General features: G+C 38.2%; 1 protein-coding gene across 2 annotated transcripts in view; it reads left to right on the forward strand.

The window, feature by feature from the left end:
• Positions 1 to 4,963: 4,963 nt before the first annotated feature.
• taok1a (TAO kinase 1a) overlaps positions 4,964 to 17,216 on the forward strand; it is a 131,983-nt gene continuing 119,730 nt past the window's right edge. The window contains exon 1 of one of the 2 annotated variants that reach the window (XM_052035181.1): positions 4,964 to 5,332. The gene's annotated coding sequence lies outside the window, so the exon portion shown is untranslated. The other variant, XM_052035182.1, reaches the window with a different exon arrangement.

Raw genomic sequence — 17,216 nt, forward strand, 5'->3', positions numbered from 1 at the left:
TCTACTGCTAGCTTTTCACCATTTACTCTGTTCTATTCTTTTTAGCTATTTACTCTGTTCTATTCTTTTTAGCCTGGATGAAGTCTATTTTGCCACAGTTTTGCCCATTTGTTCAACCTAATCGTATCACTTTGTAATTTAATGCTTCCATCTGCACTGATTAAAGTCCCGCCCGTCTTTGAGTCATCTGTAAATTTAGACACGTGGCTTTCTATCCCATTACATAAGCTTATAATTATTGTGAAGAGTTGCAGCACCAACACAGATCCATGCAGGATGTCACTATAACTTCAATCTGAGTACAGAAACTCATGGAACAGCACCTCATATTTAGATTAGTCATGTTACAGCCCTCACATCCATCACCAAGAACCATAATCTCAGTCAGTAATGTAACTACTACCCTCATTTACACCTCTTTATAGACGAGTCATTTGTTTCCTTTCTCATCTCTTTACCATTCCTTTCTGCCTGCATCCTCTCATTCACCATTTAATTTCTCCTGCGTTCCATCCTATCACAGACTTTCTGTTTTGTTCTTTCTTTCTCCCCTCCTTTTTTGTTGTGTCTTAAAACTTCTCTTCCTTTAATGCTTTCCAATTCTGATGGAAAGCAAATGACCCAAAACATTATCTCTATTTCAGATCCATGACCTGCTGAGTATATCCAGCACTTTCTGTTTTTATTTCAGATTTGAAATATTGGTAGCATTTTGTTTTGAATACATGCCTATTATCCCTACCCTCTCTACTCAGTCAACTAGTATGTAATCAGATAAACAAATATGGAAAAAATTAAATGCTCCTCCTTTCACAAAATTGTAAAGTAATTGGGAGTGAGACAACTTGACTTTTCTTATCTCATTCAACCTCCACAGCAGGATACTGACTATTTAAAAGAAAATGTATCTTTTGGCTTCAGTTGCTCTTCCAAATACCTATTTCACATGTTAAGTATGCTGTGTGAGGGACATTGAGGAATTTTTCTTACGTGTCTTTTGCTGGTTTGAAACTCTGGTTTGTAGCTCTACACCACTACAGAGACTGATAGGCTGGGACTTTTTTCCCTGGAACATAGGAGGCTTAGAGATGACTTCATAGAGTTATGTATATAGAATTATGAGGGGCATAGATAAGGTGAATGGTCACAGCCCTTTTCCCAGGGTAGGGGAGTCTAAAACTAAAGGGTATAAATTCAAGGAGAGAGGGGAAAGATTTAAAAGGGACCTGAGGGGCAAATTTTTCACACAGAGAATGGTGGGTGTTTGGAACGAGCTGCCAGAGGAAGCCATAGACGCAGGTATAATTACAACTTTTAAAAGATATTTAGACAGGTACGTGGACAAGAAAAGTTTAGAGGGATGTTGGCCAAATTCAGGCAAATGGGACCAGCTCAGGTAGACAACTTGGTCAGCATGGACGAGTTGGGCCAAAGGGCCTGTTTCTATGCTCTATAACCACTCTTTAATTTGTAGTAATGGTCTTGCTTTATGCTATATTATCATGAATATTTCTGTATATAAATTTTGCACAATTTTAAAACAAAAATGGCCAATTTTCTGGAGTCTTTGCTCATAATGAAATTATTGATTTGTAGATTCAATCTTGCTCCCAGGTTTTAAATATTGCCATAGTATCTCGGTGATCAGGATTTACATACCACCACAACGTGCAAATGAAGATTTATCAGGACATTATTTTTCCCTTTAGTTCAATATTTTTCCCTTTAGTTCAAATATTCTTGTTCGGTTTTTGACGTCACATTTGAATTCCACATACAGTCATTTTCCAGCAGGGGTCAGTGGATAGTGATCAGGAACACAACTTGCTTGATTTTTCTCCATTCTAATCCATGAGCACTGACATCAATTGTATTTTTAGTGTGTGCACAAACACCTCCATTGAGATTAGTACAAAGATGGGTGTTGATTGTGAGACATTGTGGTTCCTTTAGTTCGGTTTCACTGTGGGCAAAGCAGTCCAAATTGAATCATTGTGTATAAGTGAGATCATTGGATAGAGAAGAACAAAGCACCACAATGCTGAAGGAAAAGGTATTTGTTTTATTGGATTATATTTCTATAAGTAAATGGATGTAATTTAAGATGGGAATAAGTGAAGGTGCTAACTAGCAGATGAAACATTCAACCACAGCAGCAATTAATGTAAAATAATAATTTTAGGGAGGCATTTCTCTTGTACTTTACAAGCAATGCCATATGCAGCATTATGGAAACTACAATATCCCAAGTTGATTGGAAAATTGTATGGAATTGTCTGCTCTTAAGCAGGATGATGGGTGAATACTGCAATTGGCTTCAACGCTCCTGGGCCAGGAAGGAGGAAAACCTGAGCCAGAATTTCCACTTCTTAATATGTACTGTATCTGCTGACCATTGCTGGTTCAGTTGGGCGATGACAGATTCAGGGCTTGGATGTGATTTGATAGCTCACCACCTGGTCTTTTGCGAAAATGCTTGCACTGCTCGTGGAATCTGCTCCAGTTTTCACAACCACCCTTGGGATAGAAGAGAAAAGATGAAAAATAAACACAACATGGACAAAATAGGTCTGGCACACAGTTTGGAATACCAATGAAAGGCCCCGTCAATGATACAACAATGCAGTTAAAAAGTTGCAGAGAGGTACTGCAGTGAGAGTGCAGCTGAAAAGCAGTGGAGGAAAGCAGTTTATGGCACGATAGTGTAGCAGTTAGCGCAATGCTATTACAGTGCCAGTGATCGGGGTTCAATTCCTGTCGCTGTCTTTAATGAGTTTGTACGTTCTCCCCATGACTATGTGGGTTTCCTCTGGGTCCTCTGGTTTCCTCCCATGTTCCAAAGATGTACAAGTTAGTACGTTAACATGGGTGTAATTGGGTGGTGCGGGCTCGTTGGGCTGCAAGGTTCTGTTACTGTGTTGTACAAATAAAGTTTTAAAAGTTTTTAAAGAAGGAAGGTGGTTGAATTGTTGTCACAGCAATGCAGTTGCCAATTGACAGGAGAGGTAAAGGTGCATGGTGGCTACAACAATGTAGTTACAAAGCAGCTGAGGTGAGGTGAAATTGCAGTGTTGTCGTAGCAATGCAGTTAGAAAGTAGCATAGGAAAGGTGAAGTTGCATTACAGACAGGACAATGATGTTAAAGTTGCAGAGAAGTATTGTAGTGAAGGCACAGCAGTGCAGTTAACAAGCAGCAGAAGATAGGTGAAATTGCATTATGGATACATCAATTCAGTTAAAGAGTGGCAGCAAGAAGGTGAAGTTCAATTGTCAAAACAATGCAGTCACCAATTGTCAAAGGGGGAATTTGTATGGTGGATACAGCAATGCAGTTACAAAGTAGCTGAGGCAAGGTGAAATTGGAGTGTTGTCACAGCCATGTAGTTAGAAAGTTGCAGAAGGAAGGTGAAATTGCATTATAGACAGGACAGTGCTGTTAAAGAGCAGCTGAGGTGTGGTGAAATTGTATTGAGGGCAGAACATTGCAGTTAAAAGTGGTAAAGAATAGGTGAAGTTAAATTGTGGATGCAGCAATGCAGTGAAAAGCAGCAGAAGAAAGGTGAAGTTATATTGTGGATGCAGCAATGCAATTATAGTGGCAGAAGTAAGGTGAAATCATATTGTGGATGCAACAGTGCAGTTAAACAGCGACAAAAGAAAGGTGACGTTATGTTGATGCAGCAAAGCAGTTATAAATTGGTAATCAGTTTATTGGTAATTAGTTTATTATTGTCACATGTACTGAGGTACAGTGAAAAACTTTGTTATGCATGCCATCCATACAGATCATTTCACCACATCAGTATATCAAGGTAGCACAAGGGAAAAACAATAGCAGAATGCAGAATATCGTGTTATACAATTACAGAGAAAGTGCAGTGCAGGCAGACAATAAGGTGCAAGGTAGATTGTGAGGTCAAGAGTCCATCCTATTGTTCAAGAGGTCCATTCAATAGTCTTATATCAGTGAAAAGAAAAACAGCAGAAGAAAGATTGAGCTATATTGTGGATGCAGCAATGCAGTTTAAAAGCAGCAGAGGAAAGGTGAAGTTGCATTGTGGATGCAGCAATGCAGTAAAAAGTGGCAAAAGAAAGGCAAAGTTATATTGTTGATGCGGCAACACAATTATAAAGCAGCAGAAGAAAGGCAAAGTTATACTATGGATGCAGCAATGCAGTTATAAAGTGACAGAAGAAAGGCAAAGTTATATTGTGTATGTGGCAATGCAGTCATAAAGTGGCCCAGTAAATTGAAGTTATATTGTGGATGCAGTAATGCAGTTAATCAACTGAAGAAAGGTGAATTTATATTATAGATGCAACAATGTGGTTAATCAACTGTAAGGTGAATTTATATTATGAATGCAGTAATGCAGTTAAACGGCAGGTGAAGTTATATTATGTATGCAGCAATGCAGTTAAAAGCGGCAGACGAAAGGTGAAGTTGAATTGCGAATGCACCATTGAAGATAAAAAGCGGCAGAAAAAAGGTGAAGTTATGCTGTAGATGCAACAATGCAGTTAAAACGACAGTAGAACGATGAAGTTATATTGTGGATACACATTGCAGCTAAAGCGGCAGAGGAGAGGTGAAGTTATATTATTGGTGCAGTAATGCAGTTAAAACCGCAAAAGAAAGGTGAAATTATATTGTGGATGCAGCAATGCAGTTAAAACGGCAGAGGAAAGGTTGTTATATAATGGATGCAGTTAAAAAGCGGCAGGGAAAGATGAAAATTGCATTGAAAATATACAGCAATGCAGTTACATCTTGACAGGGAAGAGGTGAAGTTCCACTGAGTGAAAGTTGCACTCTTGTCCTCCAGCTGTTAGGGGGAAGGAGGAGGAGGAGGAGGAGGAGGAGGAGGAGGGAAGAGAAGAGATCTCGCGATGGGAGCGAGCGGGGCGGGTGCACGGGATTTGCGGGGCTTCCCGTTGGAGCGACACGGAGACGGGGGAGAGGGTGAGGAGGGCAGAGAGACACCAAAGCAACCCCCACCCTCCGCCCGCCCGCCCCCCTCCCTCCCTCCCCGTCACACACACAGCCGGCAGCCGCCGCCTATTCTTTTCTGTGTGTGTGCTTACACGGTTACCGAAAGCACTTTATAACGTAAGAAAAGAGTGGGAGGGGAGAAAGGAAAAAAAATCAGTGAGGGGGTTGTTTTTTTTTGTCTGTCTCTCTCTATTTCTCTCTCGCCCCTTGGGCCGACCACGGGGGCGGGGGGGTAGGAGCGGCGGGCCGGGCCGGAGCGGAGCGAAGCGAGCGGCGGGCGGCACGGATGCTGGAAGCGGCGGCTGGCGCTCGGAGGGGGCCGAGTCCGGGTCGCTGAGGTAAATGTGCGCATAATCCGTGCCTTCACTTCCGCCATCTTGAGTGAGTGAGTGTGGACTGGGGACGGGAGCGGAAAAAAAATAACATTGGGAGGAGTTTTGCTCCACTTCTGACATTAATTCCACCCCCACCCCTTCTCCTCGGGGTCTCTCACTCTCTCTCCCTCTTCCCCCCCCACCACCCCCGACTGGAAGGGCAGCCGTACCTACCCGAATCGGTGAGTGAGCGTTTCCTTTTTTATTGGATCAGTATATTTAATTCACCCTCTCCCACACCCTCCCCTTTCCCAGTTGTTGTGTATCTTCACAAGAAGACAGAGCAAAAAAAATAATCAGGATTCCGCTGCCTCAAATTCCTCCCCCCCTCTCTCTCTCTCTCTCTGCTCTGACTGCAGTGCTGCTACGGGCTTGCGTACATCCGTCATGTCTGTTTGTCAGAGAGGGGAGAGGCAAAAAAACATTGGAAGGATAAAGAAAGGCTTTATTAGCAGGGCAGATTCTGTGCTTTGAAGCACAGGAGCAGAGAATACTTGCAATCTATACTGTAAATTATTAAGTTGCACACCTTTCGAGTGTTTACAAAGCTGCAAAGGATCGTGACAATATTTTTTTTGAAGGTTGGTGTTTACGATTTTTTTTGAAGAGGTTTTTTTTGGGTCCCCTCCCTCTTTTTTTCCTGATCCGTGTAAATGATTCGTCCCTTTAAAAAAAATAAGATTCATATTTATCCCTCCCTTAGTCCTGTCAATTGCAAGCATTGATGAATGCTGCGTTACATTGGAAACCTGATTTAAAAAAAACATATTTGGGGTGGAGTTAATTATGCTACATGAAATGAAGTAGCCACACTTCATGATGTCTGAGTATGGTGTGTAAAATTATTTAATATTTTAATTAATTGGACTTTTGAGTAACCAGAGCAATGACTATCAAGAAATGACTTTGTGCATTTTCTATTTTGCTGAAGAAACTACCCTGTATATTTGTACATATAATAGCTATGTAAATTTCAAATCTTAAAGGTTCATTAAAATAGTTATGTAAAAAAAAATCTACTGGAATACTATTTGGTTCAGCTGTAATTTTATATATTTATTGGTCATTGCTGTCAAACTTGTAAGTTGACTTGGAATTGCTTGTATTCTTTTAATGTCGTGTATGTAGAGAGAAATTGACAACGTTTAAATTACTGCTTAAGGCAATAGGTGGCAGGGGGGTGGAATATAACTTGGGTCAGAGCATTTAGAAAGGGCAATGCAATTTTATAAATATAAACTGACACAAATTCTCAAATGTTTTCAAATTTTAATTCTGCTTCATCTGCAGCAAACATACTTGATCAATAAAATTAGGTAATTAAATACTTAAAATGAGATAATAAGTGATTTTAGTCCAGCCTTTTGGATGTACTTTTCATCTATATTTATGTGGGGATTGTGATGTTCTGAGAAAGTAATAAGGTAGTCAATGTTTTGTTGGTACCAGCTGATTAGTACTGAGATGTTTTTCACCCTCTGAGCCTGCAAAGTGTTTATGCAGGCTGTGATAAATAGAATGACGATGACATTCTGGTGGGTTGATGTATTTAATCCTGCATGCAAGCTATCAAAGCCACAGTTAGCCATTATGGAAGGAATGAGTGAAAACCAGAATGCATTTGTGTGTGTGTGCTGGCGAATGATATATGCCAAAGAATATTCTGATGGAGACATTGAGTTTTAAGATGCTGTTACTGGGGGATCTTTTACTTAGTTAACTGCCATGACTTTATATGTTTTTACTCAATGAGATTGTCCTTAGTTTTTCTAGTGTCATCGTAGGCCTTGACTGCATAAATAAATTTCTATTATGTAATGGCAGTTATTAAGCTTGTAATTTTAATTTATGGAATGTGGGTGTTGCTGGCACAGCCAAAATTTACTACCCACTCCTTTTTGCCCTTGAAGTGATGGTGAGCTGCCATGTTCAATCAGTAATAGTCAGGTAAAGGTATTCCAATAGTGCTGTTGGGGTTTGAATTCCAGGACTTGTAGATCTGAGAGGTAGATGGTACACACCATAGCCAAAGTGAATATTTATGGTCATGGACAGGATGCCAACCAAGCAGGCTGCTTTGATTACTTATAAGTTTTTGGAAAATTTGCTGTGAATTACAGTGCATAGTTCACACCCTCAAGAGTCTTACAACTTGGAAATTGGCACATGAAAGAATTTCCATCAAGGAATTGTAGAAATTATTGGTGTGGCTTTTAAAGTCAATGGAGGCAGCATTCAAGATTCCTTGATCTTGCAGTAGGGAAGCATAGAATTTGAATTGATTTTGGGTTAAATTACAAATTTTAAGCACCATTTTTGTTGTTACTAAAAGTGCATGCAGGAACGTTCAACAATCTGCAAATTAATGACATTAGCTTGTATATGAATTATAATCTAAAATTCTCACTAGTACTTTTTATGCACATGCAAGCTTTTTGCTTTTGGTCTGCTCATTTATTTAGAGCTATATGCCAGGTCACTTAATATTTTGTGCCTTTTATCCTGAAGTCATTGCTCAGATTTGAACTGCTACTTGCCATAATTTTGGCACTGTATAATATTAAAGATAAATAATATATTTTCATAAAATATATTTACTCACTGGATATTACATAACAGGTTTCCTAAATATTTTAATTACCATTTTAGATTTTAAGATTTTTTCTGTTTCAAACATCACAGCAGTTGTTGAAGCCTGGTAGACTGGCATATTCCAAGAACACGAACATTATATTCTTTTCTGAGCCTTCCATTACCTTTAAGTTTATGATTTAATTTTTGTGCATTATATGAAATTTTCCTAATTATTTGTGATTACTATATTATCACAAGGAAGAAGGGAAGAAAGACCTGATTAGAAAGTAAGTTGATTGTGTCATATTCCTAAATCCCCATTAATACCCAGAGCTCAAAATTATTAAAGACCCATTAGAACCAGGCCAAGGTATTTAGCAATATATCAGCAGAAATGGTCCATAGACTGAAAGAGCAGTTAATGCAAATGCTAAAATGCATTTACTGAACAGTTTTTGGAACGTTATTTGTAATTTTTGTTATGCAACCCATCTGCAGTAAATGGCTAATTACATATTGTTGCCTCTTGGTAAATTGTTGTACAGTGATTATCCAGGCTGAGTTTGAATTGTATAGTTTGTCTTGCAATGCAAAATTATTTAAGAATTAAAAGGATATATCATAATATAATAATATGTGACTTGGGAAAGCTGGTTTTTGAATATTCATTGCATTGAAATTGAAAAATGTTTGCCAATGAGGAATGGGAAAATGCTCTGAAATAAAATATTTTTAATGACCATAGGAAAGTATGTGTCTGCGCTGATTTCACCTTCACTGATCAAAATGTCTTTGTGATGTGAAAAACCACAAAGTCTTAAGTACTTATATTTGTAACTGTCCTTTTGCTTTGATTTTTATCTTTGAGATTACATCTTTTCTTCTCGATCACAATTTGTTATCTTGGGTGTTCATTGACTAGTTGATAAAGGCATGACATTTGTCCCACTAGACTGTACATGCAGATCATTTGTTCAATTCCTAGTCTATGATAACTTGGCTTATCTCATTCCGGTTAACAGTAGGCCTCTGGATTTGTTTCAGCACTCATTTACTTGGTTGAGGTGGATGTGCGGGGCGGGATTGGGAGCAGTCATGGTTTTTCTTCTGACTACTATGCAGTAACTGTTATCGGAAGTTGTATGTATGTGGGTGTTATATGAAGATATGATCAGGCTTGGTAATGACACTCTTCACAATTGACTAATTTACTGACATGCTATATAAAGAGTGACTATTTTGGGCTGCCACTGCCAGGGAATCATATATTGGCCAAATGACTGCAAAAGGGAAAACAAAATGCATTATTTTTTTGGTGATGTTGGGGGAAATGTTAACATTTTTCTAAAAAATTAGTTGAATTCTAGTATATGTTTACCATGGTCAAAATGATTTGTGTGTTTTTAGTTGAATTGATTGTCATCAGAATTTCTTTACTAGTTGAAAGGGTCATGAATTTCGAAGAATGTTCATCAGATGCCTGGAATCTGATCAGTCTCATTAGGTTTTCATTGAATATAGTTTATTTTCAGACAATAACTGTTTATTTTTTCAAACCAATTTATTTTTTTTTACTATTTGCTTTTTGTAGTTATATTGGATGTTTGGTTTTGGATGTTATGCTCAAAGGTGTAGTAGGATCTGTCCTTTGATATTTTGGTCCTCGTCAGCTTCACTACACTCCAAAGAATGTACAGGACCTTGTGGTGGGCCTTGCATTGAACAGAAAGATCAGTTTCCCTTGGGACTTGGATCAGATTATGAATTACCAAAACCAAGATTAGTCAGTATTGGGTTTGAGATTGTGCAATGAGTCAATTCTTCTGTATTTGTTATCAAAGTATAAACTGGGGAATGTTGGCATAAATATAGAGCAACTGGGTTAAGATTACCATAATTTTTTAAGGTGAATCTGCAGTTGCGAATGAAACATCTGTACAGACATTTTATTTGTAACCTGAAAGCTCAGCTTTTTGCTGAGGTCCTTGTTCTTCCTGTCGAAGTTTTATTTTAATACAGCACATAGACTTATCAAATAGATATTAAGAATAATTGTACTTCCTTGCAGCCACAATGGAAGTCCCTTACTAACTGCATGACAAAAGATAGTGTCAGCCAAAGTAAGATCCAATACCCAAATTATTTAAGAATGAATAGCAATACAGGGCTGAGAAGAGGTATAGTAGGTTGAAATGTGGCTCGCACTACAGGATTCTTAGCAGTTGAAGTGCTGTATGTCACTTTTTAAGAATGTGTTAGATAGGTGGTTGAAGGAAAGTGATGGATAAAGATATCACCGAGGATTAGGGCTACTATAATTGTGAAAATGGGGAAAATAGATTAAATAGTCTGTTCCCATGTTGTAACTTATGAGTAGGTCATGGCATACCAGTTCTTTCCCTTCTTGCCTCTCACTTTTTTCTGACTCATCACCACCTTCTAAGGACTGCAGTACATTTCTTGGCCTCTCAACTGTCACAACATTGTCTGAGCTAGTTTGATTGCATGGCATATTTAATTTCCAATGTGCCTTGAACCCGTATTTCTGGTTGTTCCAAAGTTTTGGCCTATATTGTTGATAGTGACAAGAGTAGACTTGGGCTACAGAATTATTGATCTGCTGGAACATTGGGCAGGTCAGTAGCAGATGGAATTTAATCCTAATAAGTGTGAGATGATGCATTTTGATGCATGAGTTTCTAGTAGGGGTAGGGCATATACCATGAATGGTAGACAGTGTGATGAAGGCGGCATATGGGATGCTTGTCTGCCTTAGCCAGGACATAGAGTATAACAGCAGGGAGATCTTGTTGTAACTTTATAAAACATTGGTTAGGCCACATCTGGAATATTGTGTGCAGTTCTGGTTGCTCCATTAGTTGCACTGGAGATTCACCAGGATGTTGCCTGGGATGGAATGTTCAGTTATGAGGAGAGACTGGTTAGGTTGGGTTCCTTAAATCAGAGTTATATGGCTCAGTGCTCTCATTATTGCTGGCTTTTCATCCAGTTCTCTTCTCCCCAAAGCTCTAATTGTCCAAAAGCTGATCAGTTTGTTATCCCTATTTTCACTGATGTAATTAGTTTTTTTTCAATTTCTCAATAGAAAATCTCATCTTCATGTTAATTCACAGTCACTTCCCATTCTCTCTATTCGTTGTTTTCCAATGATGCATCCCTTTTGACAGTCTCATGGTTTTATTCATTTCCCTTCTACATTGGTGGCAGTGCCTTCAGCTGCCTCAGTCTTACTCTGTGGAACACTGCTTGTAAATTTTCTTGGCTTCATACCTTTTGTCAGCTTGGCACAAAGGTAGCAATTCTGTTCAAGTCAGAAGGTAATGGATTCAAGTCCAGGATGAGCATATCATAGGCTGAAACTTCCCCTACGGTTTCATGAATCAATTTCAAATAATCTTTCATGATTAATTTCTCTTTGGTGTTGGGTGTTTTTCACTCTTTTATTCTGTAAAGTACATTAGAACATTTTTACATTATTACAAGCATTAAATAATAGCAAAATGTGAAAAGTTATTGAATAATATTTGCTCAATGGTTGCAACTCTGCATAGTGTGGTCATCTTAGTCACTGAGTACGGAAACAGGGCTCTTCAGCCCAACTTGTCTGTGCTGACCAAGGTGCCTTTCTGTGCTAGTCCCATTTGCCTGCATTGGCCAATGTTTCTCTAAACCTTTCCTATCCATGTACCTGTCCAAATATCTTTTCACACATTTTTCTATTTAACTGAATCTATTAAACAATGCTTATTTCTTAAATGTACCTTATTTGTAATATCTGCTTGAACAAGCTTCACTGAATTCTTAAGAAGTGGAGGACAATTATGTTTGTGCTGATCTGTACAAAATATTGTGAAATTGGTTAAGTTAATAAATATTTTGAAGAAACCAAAATTGAGTGGTTAAATTTAGTTAAGTAAAGGTATGCTACTTTGCATTCATCCTTGCCCCTTTGCTTCTATTTCGTGCAAGATCTATTTAGGAAAGTTTTATTTTCACTTTTCCAGCAGCATATGGATACTGTTTCGTTGCCTCTTTGGTCTATTTTCCCATAGTGCTGTTTTGAGGTTTGTTAGAATTAATGAATGCGCAAGAGTAATTTGCAATGTCAGCATATGTCCATTTATTCTAAAGTAAGCTCTTCAGTTGGTATTCTGCATAGCAGATTAGTTGATACTCCTAGTTTAGTATTTTAACAATATTGTTTGGTATAAAGTGCGATTGACAGTTATTTATAACAAGTTGAAAATCATTTTATCTGTTTTGCTAGTATGGAGATATTTTCCAAATGGTTGATGTTGGATTTGCTTTTTTAAAATTTATTTTTCAAGTTCTGTGCATAGTTGGCAAGGCCAGTATTTATTTCCCATTCCAAATTGCCCTTGAGAAAGTGATGGTGAGCTGCAGTCCTGGTAAAGGTGTTGGTTTCCTATAGTGCTGTTGGGTAGGAAGTGTCAGGACTTAAAACTAGTGACATATTTTCAAATCGGGATGGTGTGTGACTTGAAGCAGATCTGGCTTGTGTTGTTCCCATGTGCTTGTTGCTCACGGTGTCAGAACTCATGGGTTTTCCAAAGTGCTGTGGGAGTAGTGGAGAAGAGTACGGTTTTGTAGATGGTACACATTGCAGCTACTGTGTGCTAGTGGAAGGGGGAATGAACATCTTGGGTGATTGATTGGGTGGCAGTCAAGCAGACTACTTTTTCCTGGATATTGTTGAGTTTCTTCAGAGTTGTTGGATTAGCCCTCATCCAGGCAAATGAAGAGTATGCTGTCACATTTTTCTCATGTCTTGTAGATGGTAGAAAGGTTTTGTGGTGCCTGAAGCCCCAGTTGATGCAGGGCTTAATGTTAATGTGGAAATGGGTATCACCTTTCTATATGAATATTGTTTTGTGTGGATGTATTTTGGAATTCTTGGTTTTGTTTGTCTGCTGACCATTATAAAAATGCAGAGGAGAACAAGAATGGAGTAGAGCTTATCAAGTGTAGAGGGGCACTCAATGCCTACTAAAAAGGTCCTCTTGAATTTCTCAATCAAAACCGTCTTTGATGCTAGTGTACTTGATTACATCCCACAACAAATTATACAGTCATTATGTCAGCCCAATAAGATGTAGAAAATCCAAATGCTTACTGAAAAACAGCAAGGCCTTGGGAAGATGTTATCCTGCTCAGCTTAGCAGAGAGGAATGTCTGACATTCATTCAGTCTGTTCTCTCATCTGAAGAGAAGACATGTCAAGTGAAGGTGCCATCGTGACCATCAAGAAAGAAAGCAAGGCTGGCGGCCATGATTACAAAGGGATCTACTTGCCTTCCACAAAGAAATTCATAGTAGGGGTCCTTCTCAACCACCACCTCCCACCCTGGGTAGAGTCTGTGCAGAGGTATATTGGATATGACCTTCACTTGACAACTTGAGACAAATGCAGAGAGCAGTGCCAAGGACTTCACAGAACTGACTTTGTAACAGTAACTAACTCTCGGTTGCAAGGGAGAGTAGAGATTTCTTCTGAAATGTGGCTGCCACTAGAAATTCAACTACATCCTACATCTGCTATGTGATGACATATAAGTTGTGATTTTGGGTAATATATGTGCATGGACACATCACTGTTTGGGCTAAGGGTTCAATCAAGTCTGTGTCATTGCTCCAACCCTCTTCCCAATTTTTTTCACTGCAACATTGCACCTGGCCTCCAATAAGCTTCCCACTGGAGTGGAGCTAACCTATATGCTGAATGAGAAATTGTTCGACTTCTGTCAGCTGCACTCCAAGGTCATTTTAGTTTCAGTCATCGAGCTACAAATTAAGCTAATACATACATATTCTTTGATTCATTCACTGAAACATAACATAGAGTGGGCCTTACACTAAACATATGTAAAACAAAGCTCCTTTACCAACCTAGTCTTGCTGCAGAATACCCTACCTAAGAATAAAGGTCAATGGGATACTGAATCACTTTACATATCTTGGAGCTGCCTCCCAGTGAAGGTAGCATTGATGTTTTCTGTGGATGTGTTTTGGGGTACTTGGTTTTGTTTATTCACAATCCTTTATAAAAATGGAGAGGTGAAGAACAAGAATGGAGGAGGCATCAATGACAAACTGCACCACTGCCTCCAATGTGCCAACACAGCCTTTGGTCCTCAAATTTGGCATCAAGTTTATGGTCTAGTGGGCAGCAGTGGCATCCCTGACTTCTGATATCTTAAGGAGGTATGAATTATCTAAACAGGCACCTCAAAGCACTGGAGAGCTATCACCAGTGCCAATTCCATTTAAACCCACCCAATCCATTAGCACAATGAGCAAACAATAAGCAGTGTCCACTGCCAGGTCAACATCCTCATCATCAAGAGACAAATCGCATCCAGTTAGCTCCAATAGGTGGGCCACATTGTTTACATTCCTAAAATAGGCACTCCTAGTTCAGTCAGGACAGGTGCTCTTGTAAAGCCTCCTGGGGGGAAAAAATACATTCTTACAGATTTGTTGGAATTCCTGCTTTGTGACTGATCAAAATGGCGAAGAAACGTGGAATGGCACCACGAAGTTCAAAGCCAAGTGAAAACAGGAGTGTTCCAGCTCCAAATCTGCCTACCTACTCCCTTTTGTAAAGCACCTTCTACCTTATCTGCAGAACCAAGTGGGCCTCATCAGCCATCTCAGAACCCATGGAACAGGTGTGGAAATAAGTCATTCTTAACTTAGAGCTATTTTTCTTGTGAATAATGTAATTACTCAGTCATATTTTTATCTTTCCTGAAGTATAGTAAACAGTTGTATTTTGATCTAATGCATTAATGCCCCTTTTGTGGGAAAATGAAGCTGTGCTCTGGTACCACAGGAGTTTGATGCAGGAATTTGTACAGTAGTTAATTAATTTACAAGTATAGATATCATAAATTTTAGAAAATAATGGAAATAGTGATTAGATGACCTGGATTATGGATCAATATTTGAAGAGCTCGGCCACCTTCATGTGAGAAACAGTGCTTCCAATATTTTAAATTAAGTGCAAACTGTTTCATGTGCCAGGCATAACTTTTTAATATTCCCAGGTTTTGTACTAAAATTGAGAGTAGCAGAAGTATGCTGACTGGATGCTAGGATCACAATCAGAGCAGGAACAGCTGTAAGACAGAAATTTAATTCGAGCTACAGTTTACAATTTTTTTAAACTGTTACAATTCCATTGGGAATGTTTTTGTGGTGTTTTTAAAATCTTATGGTACAAACAAGTAAATAAGCACAGTCTGCCTGTTGACGTTCTACAGTAACAACAGACAACCTTGTATGGAAGATCCTGGTCCAGTTGCTTGGCAGAAATAAACTCAGGTCATTGTATGTAAATGGAAGGTTACAAGTTGCTTTCTTTTTGTTTGAGTACTACTACATTATCTGTAGCTGTGGTAGATAACAACAGTTCAACATTTTGTCTTGCACAAGTCTTATAGCACAGGTATTTCATATTAAAGGGTGTTTGAGTTTGTTGGTCCATTGTGCTGTTAATAGCTAAGGCATTCTGCTATCCAAAGAAAAAGAATCCAAAAGAAATATAAGCTCTATGTTCAACATGATATTCTTTGTTTGGGAAAACATTTCTTGAGGAAATTTGGCTTTGCATTAATGAGAATCCATGCTTTGCTAAATTGGCAATGAGTCATAAGCAATCATAGTCATTATCAATAATGGACAAACATCACAAATTTACCACAAGGTCCCAGGTTCGATTTATCTGGACTTTTCCAAGATGCCATTTGAGGGGCTGTAATTTGTCTCTATGTTCTTGGGCTTGTAAGATGAGAAAACTGTTGGGTTGTCTGCTACCTTGCTGACTACTGACTTTCAATTGAAAGTGTACAAAAGGTTCTTGGGTAAAATGGGCTTTTGATGCTTTCTGTAGTCAAGTGATCCAGTACCTTGCACACAAAAGATGCTTGCTTGTGTGAAATTAGGCATGCACTTATGAAAATATTCTGGCTAATATCAAGTCCTTTAGAAGAATGGAAGAAATATGGAGGTGAGGTTGACAGTGGAAGGAAGGAGTTGTTTTTTCAGAATTAAAGTGAGAATAGTTGCACAAGAGTTTTAATTTCTTTTTAGCACTTAATAAAAATAAGATGGTTATTACAAAACAAACCTGTCCTTGAATAAGGAAGTAAGACTATTTGACTACCAAGGCTTTGTCATTGACATCCAGTCTTTATTACCCTCTCTCAGGAAATAAGAACAACAGTAGCATATACCATTGTTTGTTAATTTGGATGTGTTTGGTGTGTGCTTAGAAAAGAAAAAGTTCTTGGTTAGAAATGACCTTTGAAAAAGGAACAAAGTTTAATGATAATAATTGGACTGTTGATATCAAATGATTGTGGGCTCTCAGTTTAGATGCTGTTTGCTTCCATGTTAAGGAAAAAATTCATTTTTGTAGAAATTTTGTTTCCAAGCTCTTGTCGTAGCTAATTTTTTTTGTTTTCGAGTTCATCTTTTTAGGATTTTTTTTAAAGGAATGGTTCCATTTGTGGTAACAGTCCATTTTTCATGTAAACCTATTCCATGAGTATTGGGAGGCAGTTTGAACATCAGCTGAAAATGGGTGAGATCAGCTAAGCCAACAATAATTTGAGAATATTAAATTTAAGTAGTTTCCATAATTTTTAAGCTACATTTATAAATGATTTTGCCTGAAGCAGGTTTGCCCACAAAACTGATAAGTGCCCAGAGTAAAACAAAATTTCTGCTTTCTACCTTCTTTGAGTTTTCACTGCAAATTGGAGCTTTAAATTTAGATAAGCAGATATCAATTATTTTAGAAGTTTCTACACATTTTATTAGGAAACTGTCTAGTGTATACATGAGAATGGAAATAACCAAAGGAAACTATTTATTTTGAATGAGAAATTTGCACAGAGTTGTGAGGGGGTGGTTGGGTGTCATTTGTACACTATACATTGCTCATTAAAAATCCTTTTTTAGGCAAACCTATTTTCAACTACATTAATAACATTTTATCATTGTATCAATTTTAAATGCAGCAATAGATGACTTAGTGTAAAGAGAATTCTGTTAAACTGGTTAACAGTTGAGTTTAACTTTATGATATGATGATGCTAAAGAATGTGACATTAGCATCACTTCAAAGACGAATAAGAAATTTTGAAATTTGCACTCCATTTTCTAATTGCGGTTAGCTTAGGAACTCTACCCCAGGATTCTTAACAGTGATAACATTGGGAATCTAAAA

The sequence above is a fragment of the Pristis pectinata genome, chromosome 21 (assembly GCF_009764475.1).
Source record: "Pristis pectinata isolate sPriPec2 chromosome 21, sPriPec2.1.pri, whole genome shotgun sequence".
Lineage (NCBI taxonomy): Eukaryota > Metazoa > Chordata > Chondrichthyes > Rhinopristiformes > Pristidae > Pristis > Pristis pectinata.